The sequence below is a fragment of the Physeter macrocephalus genome, chromosome 9 (genome assembly GCF_002837175.3).
Source record: "Physeter macrocephalus isolate SW-GA chromosome 9, ASM283717v5, whole genome shotgun sequence".
Classification (NCBI taxonomy): domain Eukaryota; kingdom Metazoa; phylum Chordata; class Mammalia; order Artiodactyla; family Physeteridae; genus Physeter; species Physeter macrocephalus.
Window position 1 is genome coordinate 48755220 of NC_041222.1, and position 16186 is coordinate 48771405.

Here is a 16186-nt window from a genome sequence, read left to right on the forward strand (position 1 = left end):
GGGAGGGAGACGCAAGAGGGAGGGGATATGGGGATATATGTATATGTATAGCTGATTCACTTTGTTATAAAGCAGAAACTAACACACCATTGTAAAGCAATTATACTCCAATGAAGATGTTAAAAAAAAAAGAAACGAAATTGAGTTATTTGTAGTGAGGTGGATGGACTTAGAGTCTGTCATGCAGTGAAGTAAGTCAGAAAGAGAAAAACAACTACTGTATGCTAACACATACATATGGAATCTAAAAAGAAAAAAAAAATGGTCATGAAGAATCTAGGGGCAAGATGGCAATAAAGACACAGACCTACTAGAGAATGGACTTGAGGAAACGGGAGGTGGGAAGGGTAAGCTGGGACGAAGTGACAGAGTGGCATGGACATATATACCTAAAAAGAAAAAAAAAATGGTCATGAAGAATCTAGGGGCAAGATGGGAATAAAGACACAGACCTACTAGAGAATGGACTTGAGGAAACGGGAGGTGGGAAGGGTAAGCTGGGACGAAGTGACAGAGTGGCATGGACATATATACACTACCAAATGTAAAACTGATAGCTACTGGGAAGCAGCCGCATAGCACAGGGAGATCAGCTCGGTGCTCTGTGACCACCTAGAGGGGTGGGATAGGGAGGGTGGTAGGGAGGGAGACCCAAGAGGGAAGAGATATGGGGACATATGTATATGTATAACTGATTCACTTTGTTATAAAGCAGAAACTAACACACCACTGTAAAGCAATTATACTCCAATAAAGATGTTTAAAAACAAAAAGCATTTGACAAACTGCCAAAAAAAAAAAGTGGTATATCTGTACAATGGAATATTATTTGGCAACTAAAAAAAAATGAAGTGCTGATAAATGTTACAACATGGATGAACCTTGAAACATGATACTAAATGAAAGAAGTCACCCATAAGACCACATATTATATAATACCATTTATATAAAATGTCCAGAAATGAATAGAGATGGAAAGTAGATTAGAGGTTTCCTAGGACTGGGGAGGTGGGGGAAATGGGAAGTGACTTCATAGTCTTTTTTTTTTTGGCTGCACTGGATCTTAGTTGTGGCATATTAACTCTTAGTTGCAGCACATGGGATCTAGTTCCCTGACTAGGGATTGAACCCAGGCCCTCTGCTTTGGGAGCATGGAGTCTTAGTCACTGGACCACCAGGCAAGTCCCATTAGTTTTTATTTTTGGTGTAATGAAACATTCTACAATTGACTGCAGTGATGGTTGCACAACTCTGTGAATATACTAAAAACAACTGGATTTTATATTTAAATAGGTCAAACTCTATGGTATATGAATTATATTTCAATAAAGCTGTATTTAAAGAAATAAAAGCATACAAGGTTTTGGGAGAGAAATTAAAATGCACCAACAAGGGGAAGAAAATATAATAACTTCTTTCTCTTGAATTTTCAAGAGTGAGAGCTCTTCCTCTAGAAAAGATGTATAAAAACATAAAGATGTGACTAATTCATTGACTCTAAATGAAAATCGAGGCACAGTGTCTGACACTGGCTATTTTTCTGTACTATCATATTGTAATCTGTTAAAACAAATACATAGTAAGAATACTATTTTAGCAATATCAGGACTTTCATTTTATAGAAGAAACTTACTTTTATATTTCTGGCTAAGAGGTCATACTATAACTACCTTGTTATTACAGATACAACAAATTATCTGATCAAGTAGTTCTGGTTCATTAAAAAAGCTAATACCGAAACTATCATTTGTGATTTGGCATTTATGTATATTAATTACATTTAAATATCTAAACAATGCTAGAGATTTTTGGAAAAATTCATTTTTTTTTCAAAAGTGCTTATAGTTTTGAGGAGTTTTAGCTTTTTACTGAATGGGGGTGGTTGTGGGATGATAGAATCTGGCTTCCCCAGTACAAAGCTGGGACTCCAAAAGCCCACAAAATTAGCAGAAGGGTGTACTAGCAACAACAGTCCCTTCTCCTGGCCCCAACTAAGGGGCTGAAAGGAAAACTGTCTTCACAATAGGAGTGTTGGATGAAGAAAAAAGAAAATCTCTTCTAAGAATTTGTAACTGTAAGCTGACTCATGTGGATTTACTGACCACATTCACATTTCCTGGGTGCTCAAAAAGTTTAACGTGGTCTCATGTCAAAATTGTTGTCAGGTACTTGAATAGAAAAAAAAATCAATTCTCTGAGGCAATGAACCTTATAACTAGATCTTAAGGAACTCCCATACTGATTCAGTTACAAGAAATGAGTTCACAGTCAAAAAAAATCCAAAATAGAAAAGGAAATAAGTTACTGTTGAGGTATAGGAAAAGAAGTACAACGCTCCCAAAATCTATAGACATAGGTAATTTAGGAGGTGCAAAATACATCTAGTGAAAAGAAACTGAAAACAAGGGGAAAGAGAAAGATTATTTTAAAATGCAAAGCAGTTTTGAAAAAGAACTAAAGAAAACTTCTAAATATGAAAAATACAGAAATTAAAAGAAAAAAAGATTTACAGTTAACTCCTCAACAGAAATAATGGAAGCCAGCAGACAATGGAATATCTTTAATGTACTTAAAAAAAAAACTATCGGGACTTCCCTGGTGGTGCAGTGGTTAGGAATCCGCCTGTCAATGCAGGAGACGTGGGTTTGAGTCCTGGTCCGGGAAGATCACACATGTTGTGGATCAACTAAGCCTGTGCACCACAACTACTGAGCCCGCGTGCCACAACTACTAAAGCCCACGTGCCTAGAGCCCGTTCTCCACAGCAAAGACAAGCTACTGCAGTGAGAAGCCCGCACACCACAACGAAGAGTAGCCTCCTCTTGCCACAACTAGAGAAAGCCCGCCTACAGCAATGAATACTCAACGCAGCCAAAAATAAATAAATTAATTAATATTAAAAAAAACTATCAATGTAAATATCCATTCACAGCAAAAATATCTTTCAAAAATGAAGACAAACATAAAGATATTTTCAAACAAAAACTCCATATTTGTGATGAACAGAACCTCATCCAAAGGAAATGCTAAAGGATTTACTTCAAATGGAATAAAGGTCAGTGATCCTTAACTGACGATCAGAGACGGGAAAAGAGCAAAAAAGTGGTAACATATAGCTATATCTACATAGACAGGGCATAAAATATGATAAAAATGTTTTGTGGAGTTTAAAAAGAAGACAAGATAGAATTAAAATACATTACAACAATAACAAATAAGCTGGGCGAGAAATGATTACAGTTAAAAGTGCTCCAAGGTCCTTGTGTTAATCAGGAAAATGGTAAAAATACTGATTAGGCTTTAATAAGTTAACTATGCATATGAAAGTTTCTAGGGTAGGTACTAAAATAACAGACTTTAAACATGCAAATGAGTAGAGATGGAGATATGGAAGGAAAAATATACAGTAATTAAAAGTGGTGGGATGCATGTAACTAAAGCAGTACTTTGAGGGACATTTATAGTTAAGAATGTATATTTAGAAAAGAAGGAAAGTTGAAAATCAAACATACGTGTTCATTAAAAGAAAAAAAAACTAGAAAAGAACAGCAAATCAAAGCCCCAAAGCTGAAAGAAGGAAATAAAGAGCAGAAATCAATGAAATATAAAACAAATATACAATACAAAAATCATTAAATTTGAAAGTTGGTTCTTTGGAAACATTATTAAAATTAATAAACCCTTGGCAATACTGATGAAGAAAACAAACATACACACACAAAACCAATACCAGAAATGAAAATGGGCACATCCTGTAGATTCTACAGATATAGATGATATAAGGATATTATAAGAAACTTTATGCCGAGACAATTTAAATGAAACAGGCAAGTTTTTCGAAAAACACAAATTAACAAAAGTAACACAAGAAGAACAAAAATCTGAATAATCCTGTTATCTATTAAAGAAACTACACACTTCAAAATCTTTCCCACATATGGGACTTCCCTGGTGGTCCAGTGGTTAAGACTCTGAGATTCCACTGCAGGGGGCACGGGTTTGATCCCTGGTCAGAGAACTAAGATCCCGCATGCCATGCAGTGTGGCAAAAAAACAAACAAACCCCAAACCCCCAAAATAACCAAAAGAAAAAAAAAACTTCCCTACATAGAAAAATCAGGGTCCTAAAGCCTTCACAAGAATTCATCTTGAATATTTCAGTTAATGAAACAAAGTATAAAACAGGCATGTTAAAGAAGTAAAAGAGGGAGGACAGATTAAAGTCTAACAAACACCCAGTTGGAGCTCCAGAAATAAGAATACAGAAGAGGGGTAGGGAGTGGTGATGATGGCAATATTTGAAGAGATAATGGCTGAGAATTTCCTAGAAATGATAAAGGACACAAATCCCCAATTCAAAAAGCCCAAGAAAGTAAATTAAGAGAACCACACTGGGCATATCATAATAAAATAATTAAACATCAAAGACAAAAAAAAATCTTACAAGTAGTCAGGGGGGAAAAAGACAGATTACATATACAACAATCACAAAAAGATTGACAGATTTCCTGATAGCAACAAAATAAACCAGAAACAACTATCATTCATGGATGAGGATAAATTAAAGTCATTTTCATTTAGACAAAAAGCAGAACTCATTCTAAGTAAAGTAAAAACTTCTAAGGTGTCTTCTGCTTCCACGTGATGAAGTAACAAGGAATCATACTTACTCTCCTACCTGAACCAACCATAAAAATCCTGACAAAATAGATAATAAAAACAATGGTCTGTAAGAATCTAAACATCAAGCAAAGGACAGTGATCTCAGAGAGACGGGAAACAGAGAAGATGAGCCCAACAACTGTTGCAGTTACCGCTTTGAGAGAATTTTCAGGCCATGATGCACGAGGGGGAACCCAGGTAGAGCCTAGCAGACTCCCTGAGTTGAGAAGAAGTCAAGAATCCAGAGACACCAAGGCAGCTAAAGTCTATAGGACATAATAATAAAGAAGAGAGAGCTGCATAAAGTGAGAATAGCAAAGATGTACAGAGTCCCCCTCAAATATTCAGAGCACTAGTGTACGCATGTAAGGAAACAACCCAAAACTAGGTGGGGGGAAAACATCCAAAAGATTAGAAAATATAGTGTCTATTCCCACAAGCCACACTGGAAAAACTCATAATTCATGGGATGCTGGATAGAATACTCAACAAGGTCTTGCATTTGTAGTAGAGAATAATTAACTCTAGACTGAGCACTGTTCTGGACCCAAGTAACAAATCATACAAGACCTAAAATGACCAGACTGTTTCCAAGTAATTTACTGCATTCCAGAAAAAAAGCTCTAGGAGATTCATAGAAATATAAAAATATCTGGCACCCACCAAGATAAAACTCACAATGTTTGGCATCCAAACCAAAATACTAGGCATACAACAAAGCAGAAACACATGATCCATAATGAGGAGATAAAAATCAATCACTCAAAACTGACCCAGAAATGAAACAAATGTTAGGATTAGCAAATAAGGCCATTAAAGTAGTTAATGAAACTGTAATCTATATGGTCAAAAAGTTAAGTAGAGACATGGAAGATATAAAATAGACCCAAATTGAACTTTTAGAGATGAAAACTACAATGTCTGATATGAAAATATACTGAATGGGACTAATGGCAAATTAGACATAGCAGAAGAAAAGATTAGTGAACTTGGAGACAGTAATAGAAACTATCCACATTTCAAGATACAGAGAAAATACTTCTGTAGTATATACTTCAGTAAAACAATGATCACAGAAAGAAGTTCTAAGATGAAAGAAGAATTGAAGAAGAAATCAAATGTGAATCATGTGGGTACATAAACATTATACTACAAAAAACAGTAACAATAATGTTTAGTTTGGCGAGTAAAAAATGAGATAGAGCTAAATTATTCATCAATCATATATAAGACAGATGAGGCAGAAAAGATCAAAATTAACAACAGAAATAGAGCATATTACTTACAAGTGAGTGGAAACAGTTGTAAGTGAAATAAATCTCATCTTCCATAGATGGATGTCAACAGATAATGCCAAACTGAAAAATCAAGAACTAGCAATAAGCATGTATTTAGAAATGTGGAAATAATTACTAGAAAAAATGGCTAAAAAGTTAAAGGTAGATGTTTCTGAGTCATGAAATAGAAGATGAGTTGAAGTAAGGCTGTTGTCTTTAATTAGAAGCCTTAATAGTACTATGTTACTTTTAAATTATACAGCCAATGAAATAAAAAAAAATTCTTAAATCAACTTTTCAAAAAGAATATTAGCCAGGAGATATTAAAGAGCCAATACCAAAAAAATTTATGGATATTATATTTCTTACCTGTTAGATTTATGGATATTGTGTATTTTACCATGAAATTGAGTTTCTCTACACTTTATATATACTGAGAAGGGTAATCATTTCTTCAATATTCTGTTGTTAACTAAAGAAAAGGTTTTCATGTTATTTCTCATGAAATGTAACTCAGAGCTTGTTTAAAAGTTTGGTATAGAAAACTATCTGTTAGAATACCAACCAACAAAAAGTGCATTCATTTAGTATGCCTGGCACAGAAACTGATTTTGGTCAACCCTGTCACAATCAATCATGCTCTGTTTCTGTAGAGGTGAAAGAGTAACAACTAGTGCTCAGGGAAGAAAATGAAAGGAGAAGTTGGAGCAGACCAAGACACTTTTATGGACTTGGTTTTGACTAAAATAGTGCTAGCAACCTTTGGCCAATAAAGGCTAGCGATATGGCAATTTCAGACACTATTTATTCAATTTATAGAAGGGGACACTAAAGACATAGAAGGGTGATAAGATAACTTCCTTAGGCTTACACAGTGATTAGCGTAAGAGCCAGCAATACAGTTTGCCATTGGTGGGCCCAAGTTAGCACCAACTGGCTTACTCTTGGAAGGAAGAAGATTAGGCAATAATTCACAAATTCTGTTGGCTCAGGTGCCTGGAAAGGCCATGACTTAGTTGGGGTATGATGCTGTCAAATGTGGACATTGCCTGAGCTACTCAAGGGCTGCTACTCACTCTTCTGTTCCCTATAAACTAAACCTTTCAGGGGAGAATGATGGATTCTAGCCTCAGACCATAAGTACTGAAGAGGCAGGAGAAAAAGAAACAAAGATTGGTCTGGTGTAGGCCAGTGTAACACAGAATAATCCTTTAGATCTAGAGCTGTGAGTCTCTGTCCCAATCCTCAGCAGTATGGTATATACAGAATGGGAGCTTGCCAAAGAGCTCTAGAGTTAATATCTATAATCTGCCAATTCAAAAAAACTTAGTTCAAACACTTAAAATATAATTAAAACATTTAAAAAACACTGTATTACGAAATGCTGAAGAAAACCACGCTCTGCTCACAAGGACAAATAAAAAAGACCTTTCACAGTTATTCTCAATTTAAAAATTTGTTCTCAAGTGCTGTACTAAAATCAGATAGAGTGCTACATGTTTCTAAAATGTTAGCTTGAAAAATTAAGCCTTCAGGGCTTCCCTGGTGGCGCAGTGGTTGAAGAGTCCGCCTGCTGATGCAGGGGACACATTATATTTCTTACCTGTTAGATTTATGGATATTGTGTATTTTACCATGAAATTGAGTTTCTCTACACTTTATATATACTGAGAAGGGTAATCATTTCTTCAATATTCTGTTGTTAACTAAAGAAAAGGTTTTCATGTTATTTCTCATGAAATGTAACTCAGAGCTTGTTTAAAAGTTTGGTATAGAAAACTATCTGTTAGAATACCAACCAACAAAAAGTGCATTCATTTAGTATGCCTGGCACAGAAACTGATTTTGGTCAACCCTGTCACAATCAATCATGCTCTGTTTCTGTAGAGGTGAAAGAGTAACAACTAGTGCTCAGGGAAGAAAATGAAAGGAGAAGTTGGAGCAGACCAAGACACTTTTATGGACTTGGTTTTGACTAAAATAGTGCTAGCAACCTTTGGCCAATAAAGGCTAGCGATATGGCAATTTCAGACACTATTTATTCAATTTATAGAAGGGGACACTAAAGACATAGAAGGGTGATAAGATAACTTCCTTAGGCTTACACAGTGATTAGCGTAAGAGCCAGCAATACAGTTTGCCATTGGTGGGCCCAAGTTAGCACCAACTGGCTTACTCTTGGAAGGAAGAAGATTAGGCAATAATTCACAAATTCTGTTGGCTCAGGTGCCTGGAAAGGCCATGACTTAGTTGGGGTATGATGCTGTCAAATGTGGACATTGCCTGAGCTACTCAAGGGCTGCTACTCACTCTTCTGTTCCCTATAAACTAAACCTTTCAGGGGAGAATGATGGATTCTAGCCTCAGACCATAAGTACTGAAGAGGCAGGAGAAAAAGAAACAAAGATTGGTCTGGTGTAGGCCAGTGTAACACAGAATAATCCTTTAGATCTAGAGCTGTGAGTCTCTGTCCCAATCCTCAGCAGTATGGTATATACAGAATGGGAGCTTGCCAAAGAGCTCTAGAGTTAATATCTATAATCTGCCAATTCAAAAAAACTTAGTTCAAACACTTAAAATATAATTAAAACATTTAAAAAACACTGTATTACGAAATGCTGAAGAAAACCACGCTCTGCTCACAAGGACAAATAAAAAAGACCTTTCACAGTTATTCTCAATTTAAAAATTTGTTCTCAAGTGCTGTACTAAAATCAGATAGAGTGCTACATGTTTCTAAAATGTTAGCTTGAAAAATTAAGCCTTCAGGGCTTCCCTGGTGGCGCAGTGGTTGAAGAGTCCGCCTGCTGATGCAGGGGACACGGGTTCGTGCCCCGGTCCGGGAAGATCTCACATACCGCGGAGCGGCTGGGCCCGTGAGCCATGGCCGCTGAGGCTGCGCGTCCAGAGCCCGCGCTCCACAACGGGAGAGGCCACAACAGTGAGAGGCCCGCGTACCGCAAAAAAAATAAATAAATAAAAATAAAATAAATTAAGCCTTCAGTATTGGGGCAATGCTATATGAATGCCTGAGGATAGTTATAAAAACCACATTCACTAATGAAAAAAAAGGTTAAGAGAGTGGATCCTAATAGTTCTCACTGAAAGGAGAAATTTTTTTAAAAAATAAATTTATTTTATTTATTTATTTTTGGCTGCATTGGGTCTCCATTGCTGCGCATGGGCTTTCTCTAGTTGCAGCAAGCAGGGGCTACTCTTTGTTGTGGTGCGTTTGCTTCTCATTGCAGTGGCTTCTCTTGTTGCGGAGCACGGGCTTCAGTAGTTGTGACATGCAGGCTCAGTAGTTGTGGCGCATGGGGGCTCTCTCTAGTTGCAGCAAGCAGGGGCTACTCTTTGTTGTGGTGCGTTTGCTTCTCATTGCAGTGGCTTCTCTTGTTGCGGAGCACGGGCTTCAGTAGTTGTGACATGCAGGCTCAGTAGTTGTGGCGCATGGGCTTAGTTGCTCCTCGGCATGTGGGATCTTCCTGGACCAGGGATTGAACCCATGTCCCCTGCATCGGCAGGTGGATTCTTCACCACTGAGCCACCAGGGAAGTCCCTCTTTTCATTACATCTATATGAGATGGTCAGTATAATTAAATCTACTGTGGTAATCATTTCACAATATATGTAAGTCAAACCATCATGCTGTACATCTTAAACTTATACAGTGATGTATATCACTCATTTCTCAATAAAACTGGAAGTAAAAGTAAACACCACCAAATGAACAAAAAAAAGTGTCCCCCAATTTTTTATTTTTCCTGGACAAGTTCTCATTTTTGAGGTTGCTCCTTACTGGCTTCAAGAATGTTTACCTGTTACTATGTAAAATACAAACAGAAGTTGTGCCTAAGGTTATTTTGGTCAGGTATAACTTGGTGGGAACATCACTAACAAGTGAACAGCTTTACAAAAGAAAATTATGTTTTAAAGTACCCTAACTTTACTAGGTTTATAAACTTTATCGAATGCTTACCATGTGTGAGAATACAAAGAGGTGAAAGCACGGACCACACTCTTAAATAGGAGTTTACAATCTAGTAAGAAACATATACAGAAGCTGTAATCCAAAATAATCTATTAACTGAAAAAACAATATAACACAGTATGTAAACTGGTAGTATGAAAAAGGAAAGCATGACATTTATTTACATTTTCTAAAATGAGGAATATAAAATATTATATTTTAGGAAAACCAACCATTCATATTAAGTGTTCAGTCAAGCTTCTTACTTAGCTACCAACAACAGAATCTCTTCTAGCTAAAGTAGAGAAGGAATTAAGCTCTGTTAAGGGTAACAGAGCCAAACTTAATAGATATGAAGATATGAATCCCATCCACACTTTGAGAGCTTCTCCAGGAAAAACAAGACTTCCACTACTACTTAGCATTTCTGAAACTAGGAAGCTAGAACAACTAGAAGCTCCCACCACCACCTTTGCCAAAAGATTAACTTCCTTGCCCAAGACTGCCACCTCATGTTGGTCCCAAGCAATTTCAAGTGAGAAGAGTAAGACTGGTCACAGACAGGCCTCTACCTTAGCTATGAGTGGGTATGAGAATATAAATTTTCTGGCATCTGCTTTGGGAAGTCAGGACTTACAACATGGGAAATTACCAAAATGTTGGGCAGCTGTTCAAAAATGCTGGGTGGTCACAAATGACAAATGTCTACTTCATTAAGTCACTGTTATTTTGTGTTATAGAGAATTTGAAAATAAATCACTTACTCATAAGTCATAGCTTTTAATTCACAAAAATCTAGAAAACATTTTTAACTCCAATGATTTCCAAATCAATAAAATACCAGTAAGTTTAGACAAACATGGGAAATGAGTATAAAAGCATGCACACTATTTCTAGTAATCCAAATAGTTTTGCAAAAAAAGAATGGTGAAGAGGTCTAACATTTTTAATATGACTAGAGCAGACATTAATGATTGAAACTGCTACCTAATCATGTCATATTCCAGATTAGCTGAAATTTACTTAAGGAGAACTAACTTCCAATTTTAACAATTTTATTTTTAAAATATTATCTACAATGTATTATATACGTTCCTGCTTAATAAACAAAGTATATAAAATATAATTTAATCTTTCCTTAATGGCTCAATGTCACCATTATAAACAAAATGCAGTGGTCATGAGTAGCTTAAAGACTATTCCAGCAGCTACACTTTTTTTTTTGGCTGCACCACGCAGATTGCAGGATCTTAGTTCCCTGACCAGGGATCGAACCCGGACCCCCTGCAGTGGAAGTGTGGAGTCCTTACCACTGGACCGCCAGGGAGTTCCCTCCAGCAACTACACATTAACCAGCCCTTTCACTCAATTTTCCCAGAACTTTGACTTGTAGTGTTGCTGTCTTCTAAATCAACAGTGCCTCTGTACACTAATCGGCCCCAAGACAGGCTGTTGCCCTAACAGCATTTACCTGAAGACGGCCAGACTACCAAGCCTTACTCAGTGTTTATTCCTTTCTGTTCAACACATATCATCTGCCATCTCCATTGCATTGGTTTTCAATGCATCCAGGTAAATAAAGATAGTAGTATAGGAATGCCAAGATTTTGGATTTCTGCAATCTGATTTAAGAAACCATGGTTTTTATGGCATATACTGTACAAAAAAGGGAGACTACCTACTGTATAAAAATTAAAATACAGAGTAAGGACTCCCTTCCTTTAATTGGAATAGATCACAAATCAGAGACCTCACTGTTGGACTTAAAAGATTTTTTAAAATAATTTACTTTTAGGTTTATGTCTGCCCAGATGGTCACCTAAAAATTATCGGATGCCCATCAGTTAACTGAAGTATTACCATATTATAATATGGACTAGAATTATTCAGCTTGCTGTCAACTTGAATTTCTGATATAAAAAGTTGTTTAAAGCTAATTAGCAGGAGGAAAACTTTATTTTCTCACTTCTTATGCCAAAAGTTTTAATCAAAAAACAAAACAAAAAAAGAGAGAAGCTTACGCCCAGGTTTTAAGCACAACTACCGTAATCATGATCCTTGCAACCTTCCCTGTCTTCCAATCTGAGCTTTCTTTATGATGTTTTCAAAGCCCCTTCCAGACCAAATTTTACAGTAGCTATATTCTCAGCTAGTCTCTGACTAGCTCTCGAGAGGATATTAGATCGATAGAATTGATAGATTGATAAAATTATCATGATAGATTATGATAGATAATTGTACATAGAGAGGGAGGCTTTGTTTAGCACTCCCATGTATCATACCACATGTTGATGACTAAATGTCACATTTTCCTTCTAAGGACTCAAAACAAATCTTGCGAGAGGCTCAAAAGACATTTTAAAAACTCAGCCTATCTCACTAGTTATGTGGCACTTTATAATTTTTAGTATTTGCTGTATTTTCAATTATAAAAGAAAAGCATGCTTATTTTAGAAAATTTAGAAAACAAAGGTAAGATAAAAGAAAAAGTCTCACTATTCCTAATACATTTTACATGTGTTTTTATGTAAACTCTAAATTCGATGCACATAAAGTTAACGCTCTCTTGGCACTGAAGAGAGAAAAAGAAGGCGGGTGTGGCAAGGATAGCAAGAATGTGGGGAAAAAAGGCATATGATGAGGTTAGAGAGATAGGGTGAGGCCAAAAGGGAAAAGCAGGGTCTTATAAACTATATTAAGCCATTAAAGTTCGTGTGTGTACTTGACTTGCTTTGTTTTGGGGAGGTGTAAGTAATGGGAATAGGTAAGTGGCATTATCAAATTTGCATTTGGAAAAGTTCATTCTAGCTTTAATGTGAAAAAGAGAATGGAAGGAGGACAACTGTTTCACCAATTAAGAGAAGATTAGATAGGGAGCACTACAGTGAGATCAAGTTTTAGGTGTAAGCATTATGCTTTCATAATTGATTTTTGATGTAATCAATTTGAAGAAGATATCTATAGCAAATATCTTTTGTTTGCCTGCAGATCTATTCTCTACCCTTCACTGTGTAGTTTAACTGTATCAGTAGGCAACGTCATAAACTAGCTTTCCTCAGGTTCAGTTGAGGGAGCCCTGGCAAGGATCAGATAAAGACAGGAAAGTAGGGAAAAGTAGGGTAAAGTACTTATTCCCTTAGCTTCCTCTCTGTGAGGTTTTTGGTATTTGCCTAACATGCATGTGCTGTAAAAATAGTTAATAGGGAAATAAACTGAAATGATGGCTGTCTTGTTTAATGTCTTGTTAAATTTTCATGAACAATACAAGCATAATTGTTAAGAACACATGTATTAAGTTCATATAAGTGGAATAAAAGTTTTATAAATGGACTTAAATAAAAGGGGGGGAGTTGTGTCCTTCAACAGAAGGTATCATCTCAAAAAGACTCTTCTTTGTAATCCTCTCATGGGTACCAGTAACTACACCCTCTTGCTCACCCTGGCTAACAGCCTCATGTCTTAATGTTCAGCTATAATCCAATCTCTTTTGAAATAAACCCTCCTTGAATTTTCTCATTTTGAATGTGCCACCTGTTTCCTGATGGATGAGAGACAATGATACTGTCAGTGATAGATACTACATCCAGAGAACATGTTAAATATGCAATTAGGTCTCAAACTTAGAGTTTGGGCAAGAGACATATATCTGAGTCTTCTGTATATAGGTGGTATGGGAATGGATGAGATGACTTATGAAGAAAGTATAACATGAGAAAAGGATAGACTCTTGGATAAAAACTTGAACTGTAGCAACAGCTGGACAGTTAAGAACCAGAAAGAACTGAAATATTGGACAATGATGGCACTTAAGACTGAGGGAGGGGTTCCCTGATGGTGCAGTGGTTAAGAATTTGCCTGCCAACACAGGGGACATTGGCTCAAGCCCTGGTCCGTGAAGATCCCATGTGCCACGGAGCAACTGAGCCTGCACTCTAGAGCCCACAAGCCACAACCACTGAGTCCACATGCTACAACTACTGAAGCCTGTGCACCTACAGCCTGTGCTCTGCAACAAGAGAAGCCACTGCAATGAGAAGCCCGCACGGCAATGAAGAGTAGCCCCCGCTCGCTGCAACTAGAGAAAGCCCGTGTGCAGCAACGAAGACCCAACACAGCCAATAAATAAATAAATACATAAATAAACTAATTAATTTTTAAAAACAAAACCAATAATGGTGGTAACTACTTTATCAATAATGATGGTAACTACTTTATCAATATAACCTCCTCACAACAACTTTAAGAACATATTAGTGTAGCAACACTCCAAAAAACGTTGAAGAACTTGCCATGACCATAAGATTAAAAGCAGAATGAATATACAATTGAATCAAAAAGAATGAAGTACCCAGGAGGTGAAAGACCAAACAAAGCTGGAAGGACCATGCTCCCTGACTTCAAGTGATGCTACAAAGCCATAGTAATCAAAACAGTAGCGTACTGGCATAAAAACAGACACACAGATCAATGGAAAGGAAGAGAGAGCCCAGAAATAAACCCATGCATATACAGTCAATTAATTTATGACAAAGGAGCCAAGAATATACAATGGGGAAAGGACAATCTCTTCAATAAATGGTGTTGGGAAAACTGGACAGCTACATGCAAAAGAATGAAATTTGATGGCTCTCCTACAACATATACAACAATTAATTAACTCAAATGGATCAAAGACTTGAACATAAGACCTTACACCATAAAGCTCCTAGAAGAAAAAGATAAGCAGTAAGCTCCTTGACATAGGTCTTGATAAAGATTTTTGTAATCTGACAACAAAAGCAAAAGCAACAAAAGCTAAAATAACTACGTGTGACTGCATCATACTTAAAAGCTCTGTACAGCAAAGGAAGCCATCAACAAAATGAAAAGGAAACCTAATGAATGGGAGAAAATATTTGCAAATCATGTATCTGGTAAGAGGCTAAAATCCAAAATATATTAAAAAACTCATACAATCCAATAGCAAAAAACAAACAATCTGAATAAAAAATGTACATATCTGAATATACATTTTTCCAAAGACACACAGGTGGCCTACAGGTATATGAAAAGATGCTCAACATCACTAATCATCAGGGAAATGCAAATCAAAACCACAATGAGATACCACCTCACACCTTCAGAATGACCATTATCAGAAAGACAAAAAATAACAAGTATTGGTGAGGATGTGGAGAAAAGGGAACCCTTGAGCACTGTTGGGAATGTAAACTGGAGCAGCCACTATGGAAAACAGTATGACAGCTCCTCAAAAAGTTAAAAATAGAACTACAATATAATCCAGCAATTCCACTTCTGGGCATTTATCTGAAGAAAATAAAAATACTAACTTGAAAAGATATATGTACCCCCATGTTTACTGCAGCCTTATATACAACAGCCAAGATATAAAAACAATCTAAGTATCCATCAATGGATGCATGGATAAAGAAAATGTGGTATATATACACAATGGAATATTATTCAGCCACAAAACAGAAGGAAATATTGCCATTTGTGACAACATGGATGGACCTCGAGGGCATTACACTAAGTGAAAAAAGTCAGACACAGAATGATAAAACTGTACGATCTTTCTTATATGTGTAATCTTAAAAAAAAAGAACAGATTGGTGGTTGCCAGAGGAGGAGGGTGGGAAGTGGGAAAAATGGGTTGAGTGGGTCAAAACATAAAGAAGAAAAATAAAATTAAAAACAAAGTAGAATGAACACATACACACACATCTATCTGTATCTCCATCCTTAAAGAAGACACATACAACAATGTTTACTGTAGCATTCTATAATAACAAAAAACTAGAAATAATCCAAAATATGCATCTTATCAGGTAAATGGATAAACTGTAATACAGTCAGATAATGTAATATTATATACTAGCACTTGAAATAAACTAGAATGAAATAATTCAACACAGTTAAATCTCAGATACATAATGTTGAGTGAAAACAGAAAGCTGACATTTATATAAAGGATTCTTCAACATACGCAAATCAATCAATGTGATACACCATATTAACAAACTGAGGAAGAAAAACACATGATCATCTCAATAGATGCAGAAAAAGCTTTCGACAAAATTCAACACCCATTTATGATAAAAACCCTCCAAAAAGTAGGCATAGAGGGAACTTACCTCAACATAATAAAGGTCATATATGACAAACCCACAGCCAACATCATCCTCAATGGTGAAAAACTGAAACCATTTCCACTAAGATCAGGAACAAGACAAGGCTGCCCACTCTCACCACTATTATTCAACATTGTTTTGGAAGC

At 36.4% G+C, this 16186-nt stretch overlaps 1 protein-coding gene across 4 annotated transcripts in view; it reads right to left on the reverse strand.

Moving 5' to 3' along the window:
* The window catches only part of BRD10 (bromodomain containing 10), a 106800-nt gene that overhangs the window by 55299 nt on the left and 35315 nt on the right, over positions 1 to 16186 (reverse strand). The window contains exon 1 of one of the 4 annotated variants that reach the window (XM_007108075.4): positions 9919 to 9961. The exons of the other annotated variants lie outside the window; for them this stretch is intronic. The gene's annotated coding sequence lies outside the window, so the exon portion shown is untranslated. Of the gene's footprint in view, positions 1 to 9918; positions 9962 to 16186 lie in introns of those variants that run through there. 4 annotated transcript variants of the gene reach the window in all.